This window comes from Pan paniscus, chromosome 20 (assembly GCF_029289425.2).
Source record: "Pan paniscus chromosome 20, NHGRI_mPanPan1-v2.0_pri, whole genome shotgun sequence".
In the NCBI taxonomy this organism is placed as follows: domain Eukaryota; kingdom Metazoa; phylum Chordata; class Mammalia; order Primates; family Hominidae; genus Pan; species Pan paniscus.
The window spans coordinates 39,640,987-39,665,114 of record NC_073269.2 but is presented as its reverse complement, the minus strand read 5'-3'; the positions used below and the strand labels follow the sequence as shown (position 1 = coordinate 39,665,114).

Below are 24,128 nucleotides of genomic sequence, written 5' to 3'. Positions count from 1 at the left end.
ACATCACTCTCAGCTCCGATGACAAGGGCAAAACCTGCCGTCACCTGCCTACACCCATCCCAAGACCAACAGACAATAAGAAAATCCAGCCTGCCAGGGGCAGAGAAGAGGGAGGGTTCAGGCAAGAAAAATAAACAGCCCCAGCGAGTTTCCAGCAGCTCCTGCCTGGCCTCACAATTCCTAGTCCTCCTGGTGGCTTTTCTCCCCGAGGCCTGAATGGCGTCACCAATTTTTACTTTAAGAAAAAAAAAAAAAAAAAAGATCCAATTAATCTTATAAACCCCTCCTGGGACACAGGGCAGGGCGAAGGATTCCTCCCATTTCCTTATTTATTTGATTTAAAAATGTGTCTCTTTGAAGAAATTCACTTCAGGGCACAAGCAAGGACTTGGGAATTCAGCCAAAACACACGCACCTCCAGTGGCGACCGGCAGCAGGCGGACAGACGCATGGACGGCTCCAAGGACACGCTTGGCTGCAGCTGCTTCTGGGCCTGGACGCTCCCCCCAGCTGCCCAGAGGATCCCCTGTGGCCGTGGGGACCTGTCCCTGTGCCTGGCTCCAGGCAGCATGGGTGCACCCACTTGGTCAGCGGACCCCGGGCTCGGGAAAGTTCTCTGTCCGGTGGGTCTCCTTGCACCACACGGGCAGGAGAGAACAATGACGTCCCTCCCGGCTGAGGGCTCCCGGAGAAGCTGCTTGTTGGGAGAGAGGCTGCTATGGCAACTTGAGGAGAATGGAGCCAGGCACTGCCGTCACCTTGAATCCGGCACCGTGCCTTCTGCCGCGGTGGCAGCAGCGGGGACTCTGCACCGGGCGCTGGTCCCTGAGCCCTGGCTTCCCTCCTCAGCCTCCTGGCCTCGGGAACTCATCTGCTCGTCGCCGATCGATCGGTGGGAGCCCACAGCCCAGTCCCCCGAGAGCACCACCTCCTTCTGTTTTGTCAGACTAGTTCTTCCCTGCGCGCGGCTCTCGCTTACTTCTGAGATGGGGCTCTTCTTGATTTCAGCTCATTAAAAATCCTGCAGCTAATTAAAACCGCTCTAATGGCAGCGGCGGCGGCGGCAGCAAACTCTGGGACGAGTCCCTCCAGTTTTTATGCGTAGGCATAAAGTTGCAATGCTCTGCAAGGATGACGGATGGGCGCGAGTGCTCAGACTCCAAGGCGGGGCTGCAGACTCTCAGGCTGCCTCCTGCCCTGCTGCTGGGGAGCGCTGGCCTGGGTCCTGAAATCCCCAGAGCCTGGCCTTGGCACACCCAGGCCCCTGCCGGGCTGCACGCTACTCCCGGGGGAGGCAATTTACCTGCTGTCCGCTGCCCTGTTACAAGGCAGGGTTCTCTCCACTCCCCTCCAGCCCCATGCTCTGCAGCGGGGAGAAAGGGCGTTCTGAGGTGGAGATCACCGGGTGAATCAGGCTCACAAGGTCCTAAAGCTTGCCACCATAGCCCTACTAGGAGCACCACAGCCCGGCCTCCCACCATCACGGACACATTGGCAGGTGGAGTCTGAGGGGCGCCTGCAAACACACAGCCACAGCGAGGGGGGCCTGAGAGCGTGGCCAAAGACTGACAGGCCACGTCAACTGACCACACCCTGGACACTATCTCTGCCCAGGGCTTCTTACATGTTGAGGACATTTTATGCCAGTGGGGCAGGGCAGGGGACAGTCATTCTGTATGTAGAGAAACTGAGTCCCCTGCTCCTCCTCATCCTGGCAGAGTCCAGAATGCTGACTCAGTGCCCCGAATTCCCTGAATGTGTGAACCTTGGTTCCCTGAGAGCACCATCGCGGTGACAGCCCTTCCCCCACTGTGGGAAAAGCATTTGCCACCTGCCTCTGAATCGGGAATCGCATCGAGGCCTCTCCCCATCTTTGTATTCCCAGCACCTAGCACAGTCCCCGGCACAGGGAAGGTGATCAATAGCCTCTGCTGCACGTTGAATGAGCACGAGTTAATAGATGGAAGTGTTTGGGGCCATCTGGAGAGAGGCACTCCATGAACCTGGAATTTTAAAAAGGTCATCTATGTTTCAGGGAGCTGAGGGTTTGTTTTCCTCAGAGCTGCCTTGGAATCAGGTCCAAAGAGTAGCCCAATCCTATGACAGGAGGCAAGGAAGAGGCAAGGAAGAAACGGCTCCCAGGGAGCCCAATGGAGCCTTAAAGCTTGAAATACCCGAGGCCCGCTCGCCACCAGGACCTCACTTTTGCCTCCTCATGTCAGTATGACAGATTTCAGATCACAGAGCTTGAAGACAAATATATTTTTAAAGACAAATGTTGATTCTCCCTCTACATATACATACACATTAACAGGTGCAATGTTTACACAAAAGACACACGCCATTGAGATGCCACAAAATTGACTGATTGACCCCTGACATGGTTTGGATACGTGTCCCCTCCAAATCTCATGGTGAAATGTGATTTCCAGTGTTGGAGGTGGGGTCTGGTTGGAGGGGACTGAATCACAGGGTGGATCCCTCATGAATGGCATGGTGCCATCCCCTTGGTGATGAGTTGGTTCTCATTCAGTTCACGTGAAATCTGACTGTTTAAAAGAGTCTAGGACCTCCCCCCTCATCTCTCTCTTGCCGTTTCTCTTGCCATGTGACCTGCCTCCTCCCACTTTGCCTTCTGCCATGATTGTGAGCTTCCTGAAGCCCTCCCCGGAAGCCGAGCAGATGCCAACACCATGCTTCCTGTACAGCCTGCAGAACCACAAGCGAATTAAACCTCATTTCCTTATAAATTACTCAACCTCGAGTATTTCTTTACAGCAACACAAAAGTGGACTAATGCATCCCCAAACCTTTAAAATATATTGTGATGCTAGGAACCCCCCCAAAAAATTACAGCTTGCATGTGTCGATCAAAAAGTCAATGATAGCAACACATGCTACAACATGGGTGACTCTCGAAGACATCATGTTAAGTGAAGCAAGCCAGACACAAAAGGACAAATACTGTATAATTCCACTTGTGTGAAGTACCAGGAGTAGTCCAATTCATAGAGACAGAAAGTAGAATGCAGGTTACCAGGGACTGGAAGGAGGAACAGGGAGTTGTTTAATGGGTACAGAGTCTCTGTTTGGGATGATGAAAAGGTTCTGGAGATGGATAGTGGTGATGGTTGCCCAACAATGTGAATGTATTTAATGCCACTGGACTGTACACTTAAAAATGATTATGAAGTGGGTGCATCATTAGAGGTCAGGAGTTTGAGACTAGTCTGACCAACATAGTGAAACCCCATTTCTACTAAAATTACAAAAATTAGCTGCATGTGGTAGTGCATGCCTGTTTTCCAGGCAGGAGAATTGCTTGAACCTGGGAGGCAGAGGTTGCAGTGAGCCGAGATCGCGCCACTGCACTCCAGTGAAGGCAACAGAGCGAGACTCTGTCTCAAAACAAACAAACAAACAAACAAACAAAAAAACAAAAACACACACACACACACACACACACACATACCAGGCACGTGGCTCACGCCTATAATCCCAGCACTTTGGGAGGCCAAGGCGGGTGGATCACCTGAGGTCAGGAGTTCAAGACAAGCCTGGCCAACACAGTGAAACCCGTCTCTACTAAAAATACAAAAATTAGCCAGGCATGGTGGCAGCCACCTGTAATCCCACCCAGCTACTCGGGAGGCTGAGGCAGGAGAATGGGAGGTGGAGATTGCAGTGAGGCGAGGTCGTGACATTGCACTCCAGCCTGGGTGACAAGAGCGAAACTCCGTAAAAACAAACAAACAAACAAACAAAAAAACAAAAACCCAAAACCCTCAGTGGAAGCAGCTTGAACAAGGCATCTGGATGTCACAGGGTAGCCATCAGGCTCAGAGCGGGGCACCCCAGGTTCTCTGGCCTGACTTCCCCTCCACTTAAGTCTGATCTTCAGGACTTGAGTTTCCCTATCTCAGAATCAGTCCTCATCCAAAATACCTGCTGTAGATGAGTTCCCAAGTTCCCTGCAGCTCTGGTGTGAGACAAATGTCTTGAAACAGGGAGGCACCTTGTGAATTTCATTTGCATAGGGTTACTTTCAAGCATGCCAGGTAGGCTTCAGTCAAGGGCACCCCTTACCCACACCTGCCACCTGTCCCTCACCAGGGAACAGGGTCGGTCCCATGACATGGCCTCAGGGAGGCTGCCAGGGCTGTGCCCCAGAGTTCTACACTCTAGAAAGGAACAGTTATCCCTGTTCCAGGGATAACTGGGCCCCTGTGGCCCACATGAGCCCAGCCAAGCTGTTTCCCTTCTTGACAACCCTGTCCTTGTTTGAGGGATCAAAGTCCACACTGCAAGTGTCAAACCGAAAACTGTTCTCAGGTTCTTTCTGATGTGCAAAGCCGTGCTCCCCTGAGGCCTCCCTGGCTGAGGTGAGTTCCACCTGGGCTACTCCTGACCTAGGGGACCATTCCTCTGTGTGAACTCCACTGAGCCCAGCTGGGACAGTGCCTCATTTAGTGATAGCTATCGTTTCAAGGCATAAATCTAACAGGGTCCTTTTTCCTTCAAAAATCTTTAATTTTTAAAGATCCAAAGAAAGCAACACGAGGATCCTTGTGGGGAAGGAAATGTTCTCTATCTCGACCGTATCAATGTCAATATCCTGGTTTTAATACTGTTCTACGGTTTTGCAAACTGTTACAATCGGGGGAAGGGTGTAAGGGATATATGGGATTTCTCTGCATTATTTCTTACAACTGTATATGAATATATAATTATCTCAAAATTAAAAATTTAATTAAAGAAATCAAAACTTACAAATAAAAGTGACTGGCCTTTCAGCTCATGCAGAATGGAAGCCAATTCTAATGTTGTGCATGTAAATAAGAGATAGTCATTTCCATGGATCAGCTCCAGCCCCTGTTGTATAAGAAACATTTTAAAGGGACTGTGCCTTTAATAGGAAAATTTGATGTGTTAGCAACTACTGGTTGATCTTTGTGCACTTTTCAATTGCAAATTGCACTTTAAAAATGCAAACAATTATTAATATTGATTTGGACTAAAACAATATTGAATTTCAATATATTTCCAGCTCTTTTATGAATTACCCTGTGGATACGTGGTGATTATGATAAAAGAGTATTTGCATGCTCAATTTCTTTTCAGTGAGGAACCTTGAAGAGGGCTGACGTGATCCATGGATAATGAACTTCACAGGGACAAGAATGGCTCTGAAGCCATCAGCCAGGATCTCAGATTTAGCCGCAGCACAGATTTTCAGGGCCACTTGCCTCGCTGGGCTTTTTCCAAACCAATATTACAGAGCACAGGTTAGAAACACCTGCTCAAGGCCCAGAATGGGATTTTGAGTCACAGTTTTGAGGGAAAGAAAAGAAAAAGGAACAGGTATTTATCATTACTTGTTAACGTTCCAGGCACGATGCTGGATACTACATAAACATCCCATTTAGCTTTCACACAATAACCTTTTGAAGTAAAAATCATGATCCCTATTTGCCACAGGTTTCGTTCTCTGTAAGGAGATACTGAGATGGAGTTTGGGGTGCAAGATGTTTATTAAGGATCAATACCTACAAAGGGAAAAGGGAGGAAGCTGGAGTGGGAAGAAGTGGAATAGGGATGTAGGCCTTGATGGTGGGCTCCGGAGTGGATTCAGCCTGTCGGAGTGCCCTGCAGAAGGAAGATAGGGCTGGACCCTTACACCTCCCCCTTACTCAGTAGCTGGATGTGGGTTGCCCAGAGAAGGGCGTGATCTCAGATGAGGCAGCCCCTCGTGGAGTTGAGGACTAGAGGCTGGCTGCTGATCACACAATCCCCAGGTGGTCAGCAAATCCTTCTTGGAAGGAAGATCTGGGCAGCAGATCTCCAAGCCCACCACTCTGTTTTGCAGATGATGAAATGAAGACCCAGAGAGACTAAATATGGCCAAGGTTACACACAAGAAATAAGCGCCACCCCAGATCTGACTCAAATCCTCTCTCTCTCCACCCCAGCCATGCTTTTCCAAAACAAAAGCTTAGATCAGACTGTCCTGACCTTCAGTTACTGAGACACGAAGGTCTGACAGTCTCCAGAGGAACACGCAGAAAGTTTGGCTGCGTAAGCAAATACACTCACTTCGCCTCCTCTGCTAATGTCCCTGCAACAGACACGCATGCGTGTGCACACTCACACGGATACACACTTACTTCTTGGCAATTATCTCGTTGCTAATGGAAGAAGGTGGGAACATGAATTATTTGGGTTAAAAGTTCCCTCGACAGTACAGCCTGGAGAGCATCTCTCCCCAGCTGAGCTGCTGGATCCTGCCAAGAGCACCTGGGGATGTAGGATGCGGCATGGCCAGCTTCCTTTCAGTTCTAGAAAGCACTGAGCTATTCACATTTTCCAGCGGCTCTGACATCCGCAGCCACAGCAGGGAAAATTACAGGGAGGAAAAAATTGCATATTTACTTCTCAAAATTGAAAGTTGGGGTATAATATGGACAGAGAGGAGTCTGTGAGTAAACCTGGAATGCCCTGGCCCCTGGCAGGCTGCAGACACACAAGGCAGTCCATAGACTTCTGAGGAGGAGAGAATGGCAAGAAGCCTTGGCTGCCTTCCAGGGAATCTCTCTCCCTGTGGCTGGCACAAGGAGGCCCCAGAGGACTTGTCTTTGTGTTTCCAGCTGCCAACAGTGCCTGGCACAGAGCAGGTGCTTGGGCAATGTGTGGCGAATGAAGAGAAGCTAGTAAAAGGACAACGAAGGTGAAAGGAAGCTCCTGCACTGGAGCCAGCTGGGTCCTTCGGGCTGGGGTCATGTGGAGTCCAGTGGTTGTGCTCTGTGGGTCCACTCAGCACACAAGCATGGCCATACCCTTTGGAAGGAGGCTGGCTTCCAAAGGGTAACCTCCAATATCTTTTTTTATTTTTATTTTCTTAGAGACAGGGTGTCACTCTATTACCCAGGCTGGAGTGCAGAGATGCAATCATGGCTCACTGCAGCCTCAAACTTCTGGGCTCAAGCAGTCCTCCCACCTCAGCCTCTTGAGTAGCTGGGACTACTCAATTTAACAGTGCCTGGTTAAATGTTTAATTTTTTGTAGAAGTGGGGTCTCACTATGTTGCCCAGGCTGGTCTGAAACTCCTGGCCTCCAGTAATCCTCTTACCTTGGCCTCCCAAAGCACTGGGTTTACAGGTAAACCCTCACAGTCTTGACCTCTACCAGTCCAGCATGATTTTCCCTGGAGCTCATCTCAAAACAGGCTGGTCTCTCCCAATGTGAAGGCTCAAGACTAAGAATATGGCAGAAGAAAAGTCTCTTGGCCCTATCCTGGATGCTCTGTGGAAAAACAGGTCTCATTTAGGCCACCAGGAAGTGACTGGGGCTTCAAATGACCTGGAAGCACTAATGAGTGACTGTGCATGGGACAGGAACATCCCTTCTCCATTAGTCTCTGCCTCAGGTCTCCTTCCAGCTAACGTCCTGTGTTCCAAGTCTCCTCCACCCCAGTGACCCCTTGGTGCCCTTCTTTTTCCCCACAGAGTGTTGGAAAGCCAGAAATGTGGGTCCAGACTAACACTTCCTCCCTCTCCTGACACCTGAGTGCAGATCTGGCCTTCTGAACATGTGTCCTGTCTTTCTTTCCCAGTCCCTTGGTGCGGCTCTGATTCAGCACCTGTAGCCTGGACAGCTCCCCATCTCAACACCTGTCCTGCAATACATCTGTGGTCACTCCCAAGCCCTCCAGGTGCCCAGTGACCCAAGTTAAAATGTCTCAGCATGGTCCACCAGATCTGTGAATATCCTGCCTCTGCCAACCTCCCGTGTCCAGTCTCATCTCTCACCATTCCTTGATGGCCCCCAGGCCAAGTGAGGCACCCTCACTTGTGTTCCAGAGACTAACGGCTTTTATCTGACAGAGGGGACTGTGGGTGAGTAACACAGAGGAGACAGCACTCAGCATTCAATGTTGTCACTGGGAGATTTGGGGCATCCTCATGCTATGTATCTGGGCTCCTGTTTTCCCAGCCAGTAAGTAGGTCCCTGGTGGACTGGTACCATGGAGCTATTTGAGAAGATTCCTGCAGTGGTGGGATGCTGCCCTGGGGTGGAGGAACAGGCTTGGGTCTGGTGGAATAGGCTGCTGGGTCCCAGTCCTCTCTGCAGGGTGCCTGCTCCTCCACGGCCAGTCTCACCATCTTTCCATATGGCTCTGCTGAATTATTTGCTTATCTTGAACAACATCCAAGGGAGTCTGGTTTCTCTGGTTTCTTTCCCTAAGCCTGCAGCCTCTTTTCTACCATCCTGGGTTTCACATGCCCTCATCGCTCAGCCTCAAGGACACAGGCAGAAGAGGTGTAAACCATTATGATCCCTGTACATGGGGCTCCATGGCATCTGTCTGCCAGGCGGGGGCAGGTGGGGCAGGGATGTGGGCAGCACTTGGCTAACTGGGAGCATCTTAAAGCAAAAGAGCATCCACACAGACCCCACACTCATGCCCCAGTGCCCCCCCTGCCGGCTGATCACACAAGGGGTTGCTGGAGCCCTGACTTCTTATGTGATTGCTCTAAAGAGGAATGAAGACAGGCGTTTTTATAGTGGGACTCAAAATGTCAGTCATTGGTCTTTAGTGAGCAGCTGTTTGAAGCAGCTCATTTCCTATAATAACCACATGACACTTTCATAATAAAAATTATGTTTCAAATGACACATCCAATGACCCTTGGTAGCAGATCAAGACCTTCAGATCTTCCTATTTGGAAACCTGGATTTCTTTTTTTTTTTTCTTTTTTTAAGAGTCTGGGTCTCGCTCTGTCACCTGGGCTGGAGTGCAGTGGTATGATCATGGCTCGCTGCAGCCTCAAACTCCTGGGCTCAAGTGGTCCTCCTGCCTCAGCCTCCTGAGTAGCTGGGACCACAGGTACATGCTATAACACCCAGCTAATTTTCAAAAATTTTTATAGAGATGGGGTCTCACTATGTTGCTCAGGCTGGTCTTAAACTCCTGGCCTCATGCAATCCTTCCACCTCAGCCTCCTAAAGTGCTGGAATGACAGGCGTAAGCCATCACACCAGGGCAAAAATTATTATTATTATTATATTGAGATGGAGTCTCTCTCTGTTGCCCAGGCTGGAGTGCAGTGGCACGACCTTGGCTCACTGCAACCTCTGCCTCCCGGGTTCAAGTGATTCTCCTGCCTCAGCCTCCTGAGTAGCTGGGACTACAGGCGTGTGCCACCACGGCTGGCTAATTTTTGTATTTTTATTAGAGATGGGGTTTCACTGTGTTGGCCAGGCTGGTCTGAAACTGCTGGCCTCAAGCGATCCGCCTGCCTCAGCTTCTCAAAGTGCTGGGATTACAGACATAAGCCACTGCACTGGACCCAAAATTACTTTTTAAATGACACATCTGATGACCCTTGTAGCAATGCAGACCTTTAGACCTTCCAATTTGGAAACTGGATTTTTAACTTGAAATTTCCTGATTCTGAAATTGGCGAGCAATGCACATTTAAAAAAACTTACTTGAGCCTTATGTCCATGCTGGATTTGGCCTGAGGTCCACCACCCATTGCCCCCTCTATGATGAAAGAGGACTCAAGTGATCCTCCTGCCTCAGCCTCCTACGATGAAAGAGGAGGCAATGGGTGGACCTCAGGCCAAATCCAGCATGGACATGAGGCTTAAGGAGGAGCCTGGATTGGGGAAAGGCAGATGGTCCTGCTGGGCTGCCACTCTGGAGCTCCCCCAACCCAGGAGCCTGGATTAGGGAAAGGCACGTGACCCCTGGATGAGAACAATGCTTCCCGGTTCAAGGACTTTTGTGCAAAATCAGCTGAGGGAGAAAAATCCTCTGGGAAGAGAGGCTGCTACAGCCTCACTGGTCAGAAGCTGGTTCCTACAGCTCTGTGACCAGATGGCACTTAAACATGGTTGTTCAAGCCCCCCAGTCTGTGGACTTTGTTACGGCGGCCCTGGCTGATGACTTCAGCCCCTGTGCCAGGAAGGTTCAGCCCTGACCTACAGGGCAGCCTCCTCAGTGGGGCAGGCAGGAGGCTGGGGTGTTGCCAGGAAACCAGCTCTTGCGTGGTTTAGTGGTTGCCATCAACCACGTGCAGTGTGAGACCACACATTGGACACAAACTCTGCCTAGACCAGGATGTTTTTGGAAGCGAGAAACAGAAAACCCAGCTCATCAGGGAAATCGAGGCTCTACAGTGTCACTGGGGACCCAGGCTCTGCTAGTGGCTCTACTCCTGTCCTTGGGGCAGGTTTCATCCTGAGAGCTCCCTTCATGGTTCAATGGCTACAGACATAGTCCAAGCTACAGGCATCCTCATTATGTCCAGTAGAAGGGAGGGAGCCCCATCCGCAACAAGGGAACAAGCCCCTGGATCCTGAGCCAATAGAACTTCTTGACCCAGTGTGCCTGGGGCTGAGGGGATGCTCTGTGCTGGGGGTGGTGCAGGCCTGGCTACTGGAAACAGCGGGATGAAACTGCCCTGGGGTCAGCTCCTCCCAGCTCAGTGAGTAGGAGACAAGAGGGATGGGGACACAGGGATGGCCACAGGGCGCACTACACATTCACTCCTTTGCTCCTGAGTGGACATATGTACACACACATGTGTGAGCATGCAGGTGTGTCTCTACGGCTCCATCCTGTGTATCTGTGTGCCTGGGTGAGCACATGCTGTAGACATGTGTGCACACACGTATACTCATTTCAGAAACTCCCACTCCTCTGCCTGTGGCCACCAGCTGGGAGCAGTCCAGCTACAGCCGGTACACACCCAGCTCCTGGCCAACAGGAGAATGACCCTGGCAACCTTCACCCCAGCTCAGCAGGTCTTCCTCCTAGTTGCTGCCCAAGGTCAGGTCTGCTTCCTGGCAGAGGAAAGTGAGGCTCCCTTGTCTACGCAGCCTGGAGGGAAGGTGGTGGGAGGGTGGCCTGTGGTTGGGGGGACTCCAGAGTGGCGGCCCAGCAGGACCATCTGCCATCTGTGCCTCCCGCTCCTCTCCCTGCTCCATCCCCTCTCCACCCGCTCTCCGCCTCAGGGTGCATCACTCTGGAGACCCCTGGGAATTGGAAGCTAATTTTCCACGATCATTAGTGATGGAAAGACCTCAGGTTCTGCCTTTAATTAAAGTCAAACGTGGGGCTGAGGAGAAGTGCTGCGCTGCATGCAATCGTCCTCTTCCCACTTGTAAAAGCCATATGCAAATAATTAAGCCAGGCATGGGAGCCGTAATTAAAAATTTCACAGACCCCCTCATTAGCTGAGCAGTCTGTAGAGACGAGTGGGACCCAGCCCCTCCCCCATGCCGATGGCAGCTCCTGCAGATGGTTAATTGGGACTGGGGGAAGTAGCAGGCCACACCTAGGTGACAGTGCACCTGGCAATAAGCTGACAGGGCCCCTTCACAGGCCAGCAGCGATGACTTCCCTCCTCTGTCCAGGAGGCCTCTAGCCAGGGCCAGAGCTCCTGGGGTGAAGTGGCTGAATCCCTCCATTCCTCCATCCTAGTGCAAGGAGACCCTAACCAAAATCTCCTAGCCTCCCCTGGCCCCAGCCCTGACTTGTGCACAACCGGGACCTACTGACAGAAGTGAGGAGAAAAGGCTGGGTGCGGTGGCTTATGCATGTAATCCCAGCACTTTGGGAGGCCGAGATGGGCAGATCACGTGAGGTCAGGAGTCCAGGACCAGCCTGGCCAACATGGCGAAACCCCGTATCTACTAAAAATACAAAAATTAGCCAGACGTGATGGCGCGAGCCTGTATTCCCATCTACCCGGGAAGCTGAGGCAGGAGAATCGCTGGAACCCAGGAGGTGGAGGTAGCAGTGAGCCGAGATCATGCCACTGCACTTCAGCCTGGGCGGCAGAGGGAGACTGTCTCAAAATAAAAAATAAAAAAAAAGTGGGAGAAGGGTCTCAGCTAGAGCCTAGAGACCCCTCCAGCTTGACCTTCTTGCAGCCCCTCCTCCCAGCATGCCCAGGAGGAAGGCAGGTTCAGCAGACCCATGCATTCTTCCAGCAAGTGCACGTCCTGGGGCCCTTCAACCCCTTCCACACACACACAGACGTCCTCAGGCCTGGTGGCCACTGTGCAGGGAGTGCCACACTTGAAGACAAAAGCCCCAGACAGACAAGAGAGCCTCAGAACTGGGGGTGGGGAGGCAGGGAAATGTGTCTGACCTCACTGTCCTACACATTCTCTGGCCTCCACCACTCCCCCTGCCCCACCCAGGGTCCCTGGCTCCCACCTTAGGTCCTCGCCAACGTCTGGTTCACCTCATGTCTGGAATTGATCCTGCCAGGCAAGTCACTGCAGGCATCATCTCCAGTTACTCATTGACATTTCCAAATGAATATTCACTCGTCCCAATCACAGCTACTAGTTTTCCATCTGGCCTGATCAATGGGACTCCTCAGAAGGAGTCATGCTCACCAGAGGCACTGATCGATGTCTAGGAAGCTGCTTGGTGGTCACAGGTACCAGCTGTGTCCTCCCAGCCACGACACCCGGACATTGGTCAGCTCACCTCGCCCACGGACCACACAGCCCTGGGCTGGGTCAGAGCTTCCACATGGCCTGGACTCCTACTCCTTCTGGTTATATACATAAACTGGAGGTGATTGCAAACCCAGGAAGTGTCTCCCCTTCTGAGGACTTGGGGAATCTCATGGGGTCACAGGGAGTGGTGGACCTGGGCGCGTCCTGCCTGGGTCCATCCTCAACCACAGCGTCACCCCACGTGATGTCTTCATCCAGGTCCCTGAACTCAGCCCTTCCCCATTCAGGCCTCTTCTTTCTTGGTGGCTCAGAAAATGTCATTTCTCTTTCTTCCTCTCCTCTGTCAGAGAGATGCAGGCTCCCCTGCCAAGGGTGGTCAGACATCCACGCCAAGCGTCCTGCTCTCGGAAGCTGGCCCAGGGCCGTCTCATCCTGGCTAACTCTCCACCTCATTTCTCATCATTCCCCAACACTCTTGCTTTGACAGTCAGCTCCTCTGGTTGTGTAGGCCCCGACTGCCCGGCCAGTCAGAGTTCCTGCCCAGCTTCTCTTCCTGTTTCTCCGCATCTTCCCCCATCGCAAACACATCTGCCTAAGAACTTGCACTTTCCGTCGCTGACATGAGATGGTACACAAAGATGAAAAAATACTTTTGATGGGGGCCAGGCACGGGGGCTCACACCTGTAATCCCAGCACTTTGGGAGGCCGAGGCAGTTGGATCACTTTGAGGTCAGGAGTTTGAGACCAGCCTGGCCAACATGGTGAGACCCCATCTCTACAAAAAATACAAAAATCAGCTGAGTGTGGTGGTGTGCGCCTGTAATCCTAGCTCCTGGGGAGGCTGAGGCAGGAGGATTGCTTGAACTTGGAAGGCAGAGGTTGCTGTGAGCTGAGATTGCACTACTGCACTCCAGCCTGGGCAACAGAGTGAGACTCTATACCCCACCACACACACACACAAAAAGAAAAGAAATACTTTCAATGGAGAAGAGGATTCCACCACTTATATAAACCATACACCTCTTTTACTTTTTGACCCTGTTTGATTTTTTAAAATTTAATATGAAACATTTCAGATATGCAGAATATATTTATGTGTATATATATGCACACACATATATATACATACATACACATACATACAGGTAAATAACATAAAGAAGAACCAGCACATTCATCACCCAAGCTTAAAGAATAAAACAATTACCAATACTTGGGGTTCCCTTTGCAACCCTCCTCCCCTCTGGAGGTAAATCACACATGTGGTAAATATTTAATGAGCACCTACTACATGCCTGGCACTATTCTAGGCAACTGGGATCCATTCATGAACAAAACAAAGATCCTGCCCTCATAGAATTCCACTCCAACCAGGAGAGAGGCAGATTATATATAACCTTAGAGGGTGAGAAATACTAAGGACAGAAGAAAAACACAGTAGGGGGAGGAGGACTGGGAGAGCTTGAGGCCAAAGGTGAGTATGTGGGAGGAGTTCTGACTGAGAAGGCAACATGTGAACCAAGGGTTATAGAGGGAATCGGCTGTGCAAGGGCCCTGGGGTGACAGCACTCTTGACACCCAGTGTGTCTGGAGAGACATAAAGAAGCACGAAAGAAGATATGGCCAGAGAAGCAATGGGGGACAGTGATGTGGGCCACTCCAGTGATTTTGGCTTTGACTCTGAATGAGACAGGAGCAGAGGGAGGACACTCTCTGACCTGGACTTTGGCAGGACCCCTCTTGGCCTTGGAGGAAGAGGCCAGGCAGAAACAGGGTGGCCTGGGAAGAGACAACAGCAACAGGATCGGTGAGAAATCTCGGGCCAGGATGTGGAAATCTGTCCACCATTCTCATGTGAAAATTGGTGCTTTTCAAAGAAGGCTTTATTTGGATGTTGAAAATTACATAGTTTTTACTTTGATGCTGTGATATCAACATGTGTTGATATCACACTTGCCGGCCATGAGTTTTTCTGATGTGGATATTCTGGATCTTGAAAAAACTGTAATTCACTCTTCTCAGTAAGCTGGGCCCCCGCTGCTTGTTGTCATATCCAAAAACTCAGGAAACTTAGCTGCTCGTTATATGTGAGTGAAATAGAAACGGAACAATAGAACATATAGTGATGACTGGGAGAAGGAGGCTGGAACTGCCAGGATGCCTGGGTCCAGACTCTGGCTCCGCCACTTACCAGCTACATAGGCTACTTAACCTCTTCATGCCTCAGTTTCCTCATCTGCAAAATGGGAGTAATAATCTCTTGTGGCTACCTTGCAAGGTTATTACGAGGACAAAATGGGCAATAAGGGAGCAGTGCCTGGCATACAGGGAGTGTTGTTCATGTCAGTGACTACTTTGGGGGAGATGAACAGAGCCCCCTGACATGCTCTCTCTCCGACAATTCCATCAACCTGCAGTTGGCAAAGGCTGAACGCCTGCCAGTAAGGGGAGCAGTGGAAGCTTCTAATGGAGGTCTCTAGGAAATGTCTCAGGAGCTCGGGCTGCAGGCAGACCCACAGAAAAATGTGACGCTCCTGGAAAGGGCTTCCAGAAACTGGCCCATAAGCACTCATCAAGAAGGGAAAATGAGCAGCCGATCTTGGCACCATGCCTCTGCAGCCAGCGCTGGCCCTGGGCTACCACTGCTGGTGTGTGTCAGGACAGGTGATGGGGTTGGTATTTTATGTTTACGCTGTGTCTGCAAAACTATTTCAATCATGTCTGCTGAGTATGCCAAGCACTATTCAGAATGATCAGTTTTGAAAGTTTGGTGCAGTTGGTCTTTTCTCAGATGATTAAAAATACGGTAAACTTCAGCCCATAGACTCACCCAACATCTTTGACAATTTCAGTTCATATCAGAAGAACCCAGTGTGCAATTTGAATTCACTGATATTCAACTTCACAGAATCAGAAAAACAGCAAGGCATTCAATGCATTGGGGTTTTGTTTTCATTTTTGTGGGTTTTGTTTTTTTCTTTTCTTTCTTTCTGCTTAATTACTTTGCTAACAAGGTTGAAGTCTTCTAAAAAACTTGGCGAAATACTAGAAGCTGATGCTTGGCAGGAAATGATGGAGTATATTCTGCAAATATCTGTAAGGTTTCCCCTTGTATTCACACACACAGAAACGCACACAATCCTTGTCTTGAATTCGGCATTTCTGGAACACCCTTAATGGAAGTTTAATATTATTTTCCAATTCGGCTCACTTAGAAGAAATTTGACTCCAGTTCAAAGACATAATCAATTCTATAGTTAGTCACCAAAGCTTAAGAAAACAGCATTTCCTCAATGATATCATCTTCGGCCATGCCTCATGCATATCTACGTTGGTTCCCTTCATCATCCATTCATCACAACTAATAGTTAAATAATAGATTTGGGCTTCTGCAGAACTTGAAGCCTGCCACCCTCACTAAGTTAATAGTTTGGCACTCCAGGCTGCCTTCACAGTTTCTTTGCCAAGTTAAGGTCTGGTTGCCCTCACTGCAGGTTTCATGGAAGTTTTCCAGGAAGGTGAGGATTTGTCTCCTCCAGGACTGCCAGGGTTTTGCACAGATGGGTGGCAGGCGTTTTGGATCCTGACGAGGTGCTTCATTGCTAATTTCTCTCATGTGAAGCAGAGAATGGAGCTTTGCAGGAAGAAATAAAAACCACAGGTTTTAGAATAAATTTCACATGATCTTGATCCAACATTATTTAAGGCACGAGAGTGGTTTGGCTTCACTGCCTGGAATTTGCCAGCACCTCCAGGAAGGTGCACGTCGCCATCTTTGCAATAGACATAAATCCATCTTTGATATGAGCTGCAAGTATCATTTTCAGCTACACCCAAAAGGGACAAAGAAAACAAAAACGAGAGTCCTAATGTTCATGTTTGGTTTGTAGATGGCAATGTGAACTCTGTGACAATGTGAACTCTGTGGCCAGTAGCCAAAGGGTGATGGGGCAGGTCAGGCATCCATCCACACCTGGGCTCCAAGAAGCAGGAATGCGTATGTGTGTCTGTGGGTTTGTTTAGCACAAAAGGTCATGAGCACAGTGCACTGGTGCCTGTGGCTGATGGGAACGATTCTGCTTAGCGGGGGCCCTTTGATTTCCCTCTCATAACATTAGAAGCAACTTCAACTCCTGGAAAGGATAAAACTAAGGATGCAACACAAATACGTTTCCCGAGGCTCACGGACCCATTTTTGTGCTACTCTGTTATAAATACAAAAATCAAACTTTCTTCCTCTAAGCATATCCTCACGTTCAAACAGAAAATGCTTGTTTTTGACCCGTGATGGGAACCACAGTATAAATGGCGACACACACGAACGAGAGTCCATATATCCTAATACGAGTGTCACGAAGCAAAATCTCAGAATCTCCAAATCTCTTTTATTCAAAATTCTGCAGCGCTCTACCCCCAGGAAAAGATGAAAAGCCTTTATTTCTATCATTTGATTATAAAAATATAACTTTATATTTTGAAGCCCCCCACAAAAAAAGCCTCTCCAATTATTCAATATTCAAGTCTTACAACTCTTCCCTTCCCTCCTTGGAGATTCTCATACACTTGCCAGAGGGTCACCTGATCTGTTCTTCCTCCCTTCCACCTCCCTGGAGAGCTGCTGCTCTTCATGACCACTTCTGGGGTAGGTGGTAAGATGATTACCCTATTTTTCCAAACCCTAATTGCTCGGAGGCTATCTTTCCCCCCTCACAAAGCCCAGACAGCTCTTCCCATTTGACACATCTTTGGACAAGCCCAACATCCAATATGGTGGAGGTTGTATGTTCCCCCAGCTCCATGATGAAGGCCAGCGAAGGCTCTCCCAAGGAGGGCAGAGTGTTAGGCAGTGTGCACGGCATGGAAAACCCAGGGTCCCCGAGCTCTACAAGCCTCCACCCCCTGGCAACAATCACACAGATGCAATTTAGTTAATTCCCTTCCACGCCATCTCAACATTCCTGGCAGCCTCTCAAATAAATACAATAGCAGACGGGGCAGAGTCATGGGGATGAAAGGACCTTAGGACCATTCTTTCTCCAGCAGAGACAGTCGAAAACCGAGTGTCAGATGTGCTGTCTGACGCATTCATTCGGGGTTAGGCCCACTCTCATTCTTTTCCTCAGGCCCTGTTGTTTTAGGATATGAAGTGACTCTAAAAACAGCCGATATTTTTCCCCCGACACAAGGGCATAAATCTACGTCTTCGGCGCTTTCTTTGTGGTATCGATTCTTCTGAGAATGAAGGCAGATGGTTCCGATATGGCATCATCTAATATTCCCTCAGCTTGATTTATAGATTTCTTTGTGCATTACCTGAACACAAATGAGTCTTGCATTATTTCTTGCGTACTTGTCAAATTAAGGTAAGATATTCTTGTTGACCTTTAAACCTAAAAAAAAATAAATAAATGTGTCTGAGACGTTTTCCAGCAAGCATTAAAATGAGCTGGGCTCTCAAATGCCCATTAAGAGGATGTAATTATGAGGGGGAGTGTCGTCTGTGCTGCGGGTAATGATTTAATTTTAGTTTTAATGCATTCGCTCAATTGAGGAAAAGAAAACAAGCTGGTTACGAATCATCTCGCAAAACAGACAAGAACAATTTGGCACCGTTTGTTCCTTAATTTACCAGAATGGGAAGGAGCTGGGGGAGCCTGCCACCCCAGCCTTCCAGAAGGAAGGAACACTTCTTGAAAGGTGCAGAGAGAAGTGGCAAAGCAAGAACCAAAATAGAGACAAGGTGGCCGTTTGCTGCGATGTTACCAAACAGAGCCAGCGCCAGCCGTCGGGCTGCGCGAGGGTGTGAATTGGATCTGACTTCAAGCAGGGGAGGAAATTCCATTTGGGGCTGCAGGAAGGCTTTCTCCTACGTTATTTCTCCCACTTCCCTTCCCACAGCGAAACCTAGACCCAAGGAAAGGGTCTCTGGGCAACATCCACTTGTGGCTGACCACTGTTGGCCAGCACACAGGCAAAGGGGATGAATGTGCCCTTCACCCTCCATCTGCAAACCCCATTCTTCAAGATGGGGTGATGCTGGCTGCAGCCTCACTATGTGCAAACCTAGGTGCCTTCTCATGGGCACTTAATGCATACACACGCCTGTGATCACACAGGGGCTGGCCCCCAGGCTGGCTTTGGCATCTCTGGGGTCCCTTTCAGAAAAATACCACCTAACTGTAATCCTAGCACTATGGGAGGCCGAGGCAGGCAGATCACGAGGCCAGGAGTTCAAGACCAGCCTGGGCAACATAATGAAACCGGTCTCTACTAAAAATACTAAAATTAGCCAGGCATGGTGATGTGCACCTGTAGTCCCAGCTACGCGGGAGGCTGAGACAGGGGAATTGCTTGAACCCAGGAGGCAGATGTTGCAGTGAGCCAAGATCACACCACTGCACTCCAGCCTGGGTGACAGAGCAAGACTCCATCTCAAAAAAGAAAGAAAGAAAGAAAAAGAAAAATACCACTTAACAACTACTCTCTAATTAAGTCTATCTTCAAATCTTACTAACAAGAGGAATTCCACTGGTCATGCCATCAATACCCCTCTCCTCCCACTCTCCCACCTCTCCCGGCACCCTCTTCCCTGATGCCCAGCCTCTGGGCTCCATCGGCCACCTGCCCCAGACCCTCCCACCTTCCGGTTCCTTCTCTTCTCTGCAGTGTAACTCTGCTGGTCTCCGCGTAACCCCATCCCCTCTTCCTGGATCCGTGAGCTCTGCCTCCTTTTTGTCATCACTGTGACTCTAGAAACGCGAGGCAGACAGATTTCTCCCCGTGAGGCTGGGAGGAGGAGACAGCGGAGTCCTTGTCTGCTAGTGACTGTTTCTCTGCCACATCTATTTGCAGGGTCCACACACACACACACACGCTCACACTCAGCCTGGAGGGCTTCCACGGGCATGGAGGGGAGAAGAAAGCCCATCTTCCCTACGTGTACCCCCTGACTTTCACAGTCCTGTGGGGCATGAAGGGCTCAGTTCCAGATAAGACTGCTCCATCTCCAGCCACGTGACTAATTAGCGTGGCCTACATCGACAGGCACTAATGGGCCTTTCCTGTTGTGCAGCCAACGTTGCTTCTTTCTCAGGCCCCAAGGCACCTGCACAGACATGATCCACGAGAAAGCTGTGTGGGGCACAGCCGTTTCCGACACCCCGTCCCGGAGCCAGAGGCCTGCCTTTCGGCCTCCAGCTGCAGGGACACCACTTGCTCCTCCCAAACCTGAGGATGTCATTTTGTCATTTGTCCACCCCAGTCTGACCTTGTCTGCTGCCTGCCCAGAGCTGGGTGGGCCACTGGGGCCCTGATCACTTTCCCGGATGCCCACTGAGTGTGAACCATGTGCAAACTCAGGCTTGAGGAAGGCCTGCCCATCCCCTCCACCCTCCACCCATCAGGAGTCACAGAGGAAGTGTTCCTTGGGGGACACTGCTCCTGGGTTCTGCGGCCCCAGCCTCACCCTGGTCCAGCAGGAAGAGGCTACAGGTTTGCACTTGAGAAAAGCTTTTTTTTTTTTTTTCAGTTTTGAAGATACTCAAACAATCCTTTCGACATGCTAGTTCTGATTAAATGTCCAACACATTTCCATTTGCCATCTTCCTCCATTTCCATACCCATCTGTGTCTTGCAATCCATTAAACCAGTGTTCGGCAAACTGTGGCCCGTGGACCACACCCTCCAGCCACCTGTTCCTGGAAATAAAGTTTTACTGGAACACAGCCACGCCAGTTCTGTATCATCTGTGGGTGCCTTCACATTATGATGGCAATTGAGTGATTTCCACAGTGACCTTTTTGTCCATGAAGCCTAGAATATTTACTCCATGGTCGTTTACGAAAAAGTCTGCTGACCTCTGGCCTAAACTACAAATATAATTCACTTATAAATAGTCTGTCTGGCATAACAGATGCTAGTAAGGATATGGAGAAAGGGGAACTCTTGTACACTGTTGGTGGGGATGTAAATTAGTACAGCCACTATGAAGAACAGTATGGAGATTCCACAAAAAAACTAAAAATAGAACTACCATATGATCCACTCCTGGGTATATATCCAAAAGAAAGGAAACCAGCGTATTACAAAGATATCTACACTCCCACGTTTATTGCGGCACTAGTCACAATAGTCAAGATGTGAAATCAACCTAAGTGCCCATCAGTGGATAAATGGATAAAGAAAATACGGTACATACACACAATGGAATAGTATTTAGCCATTAAAAAGAATGAAATCTTGTTATTTGCAGCAACATGGATGGAACTGGAGACCATTATGTCCAGTGAAATAAGCCAAGCATAGAAAGATAAATATCGTTATGTTCTCACTCATACGTGGGAACCAGAAAATTGGATCTCATGAAGACAGAGACAAGATTGGCAGTAACCAGAGGCTGGGAAGGGGATGGGGCAAGATAAAGGGGGGAAAAAAGCAAATATATTCCCAACCAATTTTAGAAAACAATTTGAGATATTTAAGCACATGCATAAAAATGGCAGTATAATTTTTTTAAAATCATCTGTCAAATAACCTTTTGAGATGTCCAGTGAACTTTTTTGGGTAAGCCACTTAACATAATCACTCAAAGAAATAAAAATGAAAATCCCAAAAAACCAAACACCACATGTTCTCACTCATAGGTGGGAATTGAACAATGAGAACACATGGACACAGGAAGGGGAACATCACACTCTGGGGCCTGTTGTGGGGAGGGGGGAGGGGAGAGGGGGGAGGGATAGCACTGGGAGATATACCTAATGCTAGATGATGAGTTAGTGGGTGCAGCGCATCAGCATGGCACATGTATACATATGTAACTAACCTGCACATTGTGCACATGTACCCTAAAACTTAAAGTATAATAATAAATAAATAAATAAATAAATAAATAAATAAGAAAATCCCAGAAGCTCAGGGTAAACCATATAGATTCCCAGTTCTAAATCCATGTATCTCTTTAAATTACACAAGTACACAGGAATGCATTCTCACAGGAAAAAACTTCAAACAATACAGTGGAAGTGAAGATTCCTTTGAAAGTCGCCCCAATCCAGTCCACTCCGAACTGCGATCACTGGCATAATTCCTTTCAGACTTTCAGATATGAGCTTACAAATATGTAAATAGAGGACATACAGTGTGGCTTTGTGTGTGTTTTCGCCATAAATGGTGTATATATGTACATATTGTGCTACGGTTTGCTTTTTTTCACTTAACAACACTGTTTAGACATCTTTCCCAGCAGTGCATATGGACCTACCTCATGCTTTTTATTTTATGTATTTATTTATTTTTTGAGATGGAGTCTTACTCTCTCACCCAGGCTGGAGTGCGGTGGCAGGATCTCGGCTCACTGCAAACTCCACCTCCCGAGTTCAAGCGATTCTCCTACCTCAGCCTCCCAAGTAGCTGGGATTACAGGCACCTGCCACCATGTCCTGCTAATTTTTGTATTTTTATAGTGACACAGTTTCACCATGTTGGCCAGGATGGTCTCGAACTCCTGGCCTCAAGTGATCCGCCTGCCTCTGCCTCCCAAAGTGCTAGGATTACAGGCGTGAGCCACTGCACCTGGCCCCTCCTGCTTTTTAAACCTTTTTGGGGGACAGGGTCTCACTAGGTCCCCCAGGCCGGAGGCAGTGGTGCCATCACAGCTCACTGCAGCCTTGACTTCCTGGGCTCAGGTGATTCTCCCGCCTTGGCCCCCTGAGTAGCTGGGACCACAGGCACGAGTCACCAGGCCCAGATAATTTTTAAGTTTTTTGTAGAGACAGGGTCTTGCTATGTTGCCGGGGCTCATTTCGAATTCCTGGGCTCAAGCAATCCTCCTGCCTCGGCCTACCAAAGTGCTGGGATTATAGGTGTGGGCCACCTGATGCTTTTTAACTAACTGTCCAGAATATTTCAAAGTGTGGGTGTTGCAAAGTCCAATCTCCATGCACACAAACATCTGAAGCATCCATAACCAGCTGTTCTTCCCAGGAAGAAGGATCCTTTGTCCATGGGTCACTTCAGAAAGTGACTTTTCAGTGGATGGACGGCAGGCTCCGGCCACGCATCCCGTCCATTTGAAGATACCTCCACCCAGGTATATTGGAGAGTTCCTCGGTCTTCCTCTACAACATAGACACCATCACGGGGTCTTTGTGTGACCCTGAGCCTTTCCTGGCAGAGTCCCTAAGATCCATGACTCTACACGCCCCATGCAAAGCAGTCTTTGAAAGGAGAATCACTGTGAATATAAATGACTGTCTCAGAAGCTTGACTTTTAAAAAAGGAATGTGGATCTGGCCCTTGCAAATATAAAACAGATTGAGAAGCTGAGTTTTGTGGAGTGACTTAAACAGGCATTCTGAGTTGGCACCCACTGGGAGCAGTGCAGCAAAGGTTGGCGTTCGGGAACAGGCAGAACCCAGAGCTGGGCTCAGGAACAATCCTCCCCACCACCTTTTCCTCTCCTCTTCTTCCCCTCCTCCCTTCACCACCTCCTTCCTCCTGCCCCTCCACCTTTACCTCATCCGTTTGTTCCAGGAACCCTCACTGAGCACTCACTATGTGCTGGTCAATGCGTAACGCTGGGACTCCAGGCACCCCCTCACAGCATTCCCCGTGGGGCAAAGACAGTCCCTGAGCCAGGGACCACAGCATTGCCCTGGTCTGTGCCATGGAAGGCCCCCATGCCAGGACAATCAAGGTGAGACCTAGAGTGGAAAGGCAGTAGGTAAGGGAGGGCACTTCCAGGCAAGGATGTAGCTGGGTGTGGAGTGATGTATGAAATTGTCCTTTCAAGCTGGGTGCAGTGGCTCACACCTGTAGTCCCAGCACTTTGGGAGGCTGAGACTGGCAGATCGTTTGAATCCAGGAGTTTGAGACCAGCCTGGGCAACATAGTGAAACACCATGTCTACTAAAAATACAAAAAGTAGCCAGGCATGGTGGCGCGCGTCTTAGTCCCAGCTACTGGGGGCTGATGCGAGAGAACTGCTTGAGCCCAGGAGGTTGAGGCTGCAGTGAGCCGAGGTCATGCCACTGCACTCCAGCCTGGGTGACACAGTGAGACTCTGTCTCAAAAATAAATAAATTTTAAAAAGAGAGAAAAAAAGAAATCATCCTTTTATTTATTTATTTTTGAGACAGGGTCTCACTCTGTTGTCCAGGCTGGAGTGCAGTGGTGCGATCCCATCTCACTGCAGCCTCAAACTCCTGGGCTCAAGTGATCCTCTTGCCTCAGTCTCCTGAGTAACTAGGGCTACAGGCACACACCACCATACCCGCCTATTTTTTTTTTTTTTTGTAAAGATGAAATCTCCCTGTGTTGCCCAGGGTGGTCTCGAACTCCTGGCCTCAAGTGATCCACCCACCCCAGCCTCCCAAAGTGCTGGGATTAAAGGCATGAGCCATCGTGCATGGCTGAAATTGTCCTTTTAAAAAGACCTCTTGAGCTGCTGGTGAAGAACAGGTGAGAGGCAGCTCCTCTGCCCATTCAGGGGGAGCCAAAGGAGCAAGGGTCCCCCGTGCAGTGGGGGCAGGAACTGAGCAGCCTGCAGGGCAGAATGTGGTGAGGCAGTGGGCATCACCCCTTTCCTGATGGCCCAGCCATGGGGGGCTAGGCCACCACCGTGCAAAGGGCTCGATGGACCCTCCAT

At 49.5% G+C, this 24,128-nt stretch overlaps 1 protein-coding gene across 3 annotated transcripts in view; it reads right to left on the bottom strand.

Annotated features, from left to right (window-relative positions):
* The window catches only part of CHST8 (carbohydrate sulfotransferase 8), a 155,692-nt gene that overhangs the window by 89,762 nt on the left and 41,802 nt on the right, over positions 1 to 24,128 (bottom strand). Inside the window, exon 2 of one of the 3 annotated variants that reach the window (XM_034944334.4) lies at positions 17,795 to 17,871. The exons of 1 other annotated variant lie outside the window; for it this stretch is intronic. The gene's annotated coding sequence lies outside the window, so the exon portion shown is untranslated. Of the gene's footprint in view, positions 1 to 415; positions 1,240 to 17,794; positions 17,872 to 24,128 lie in introns of those variants that run through there. One more of the 3 variants, XM_003816194.4, reaches the window with a different exon arrangement.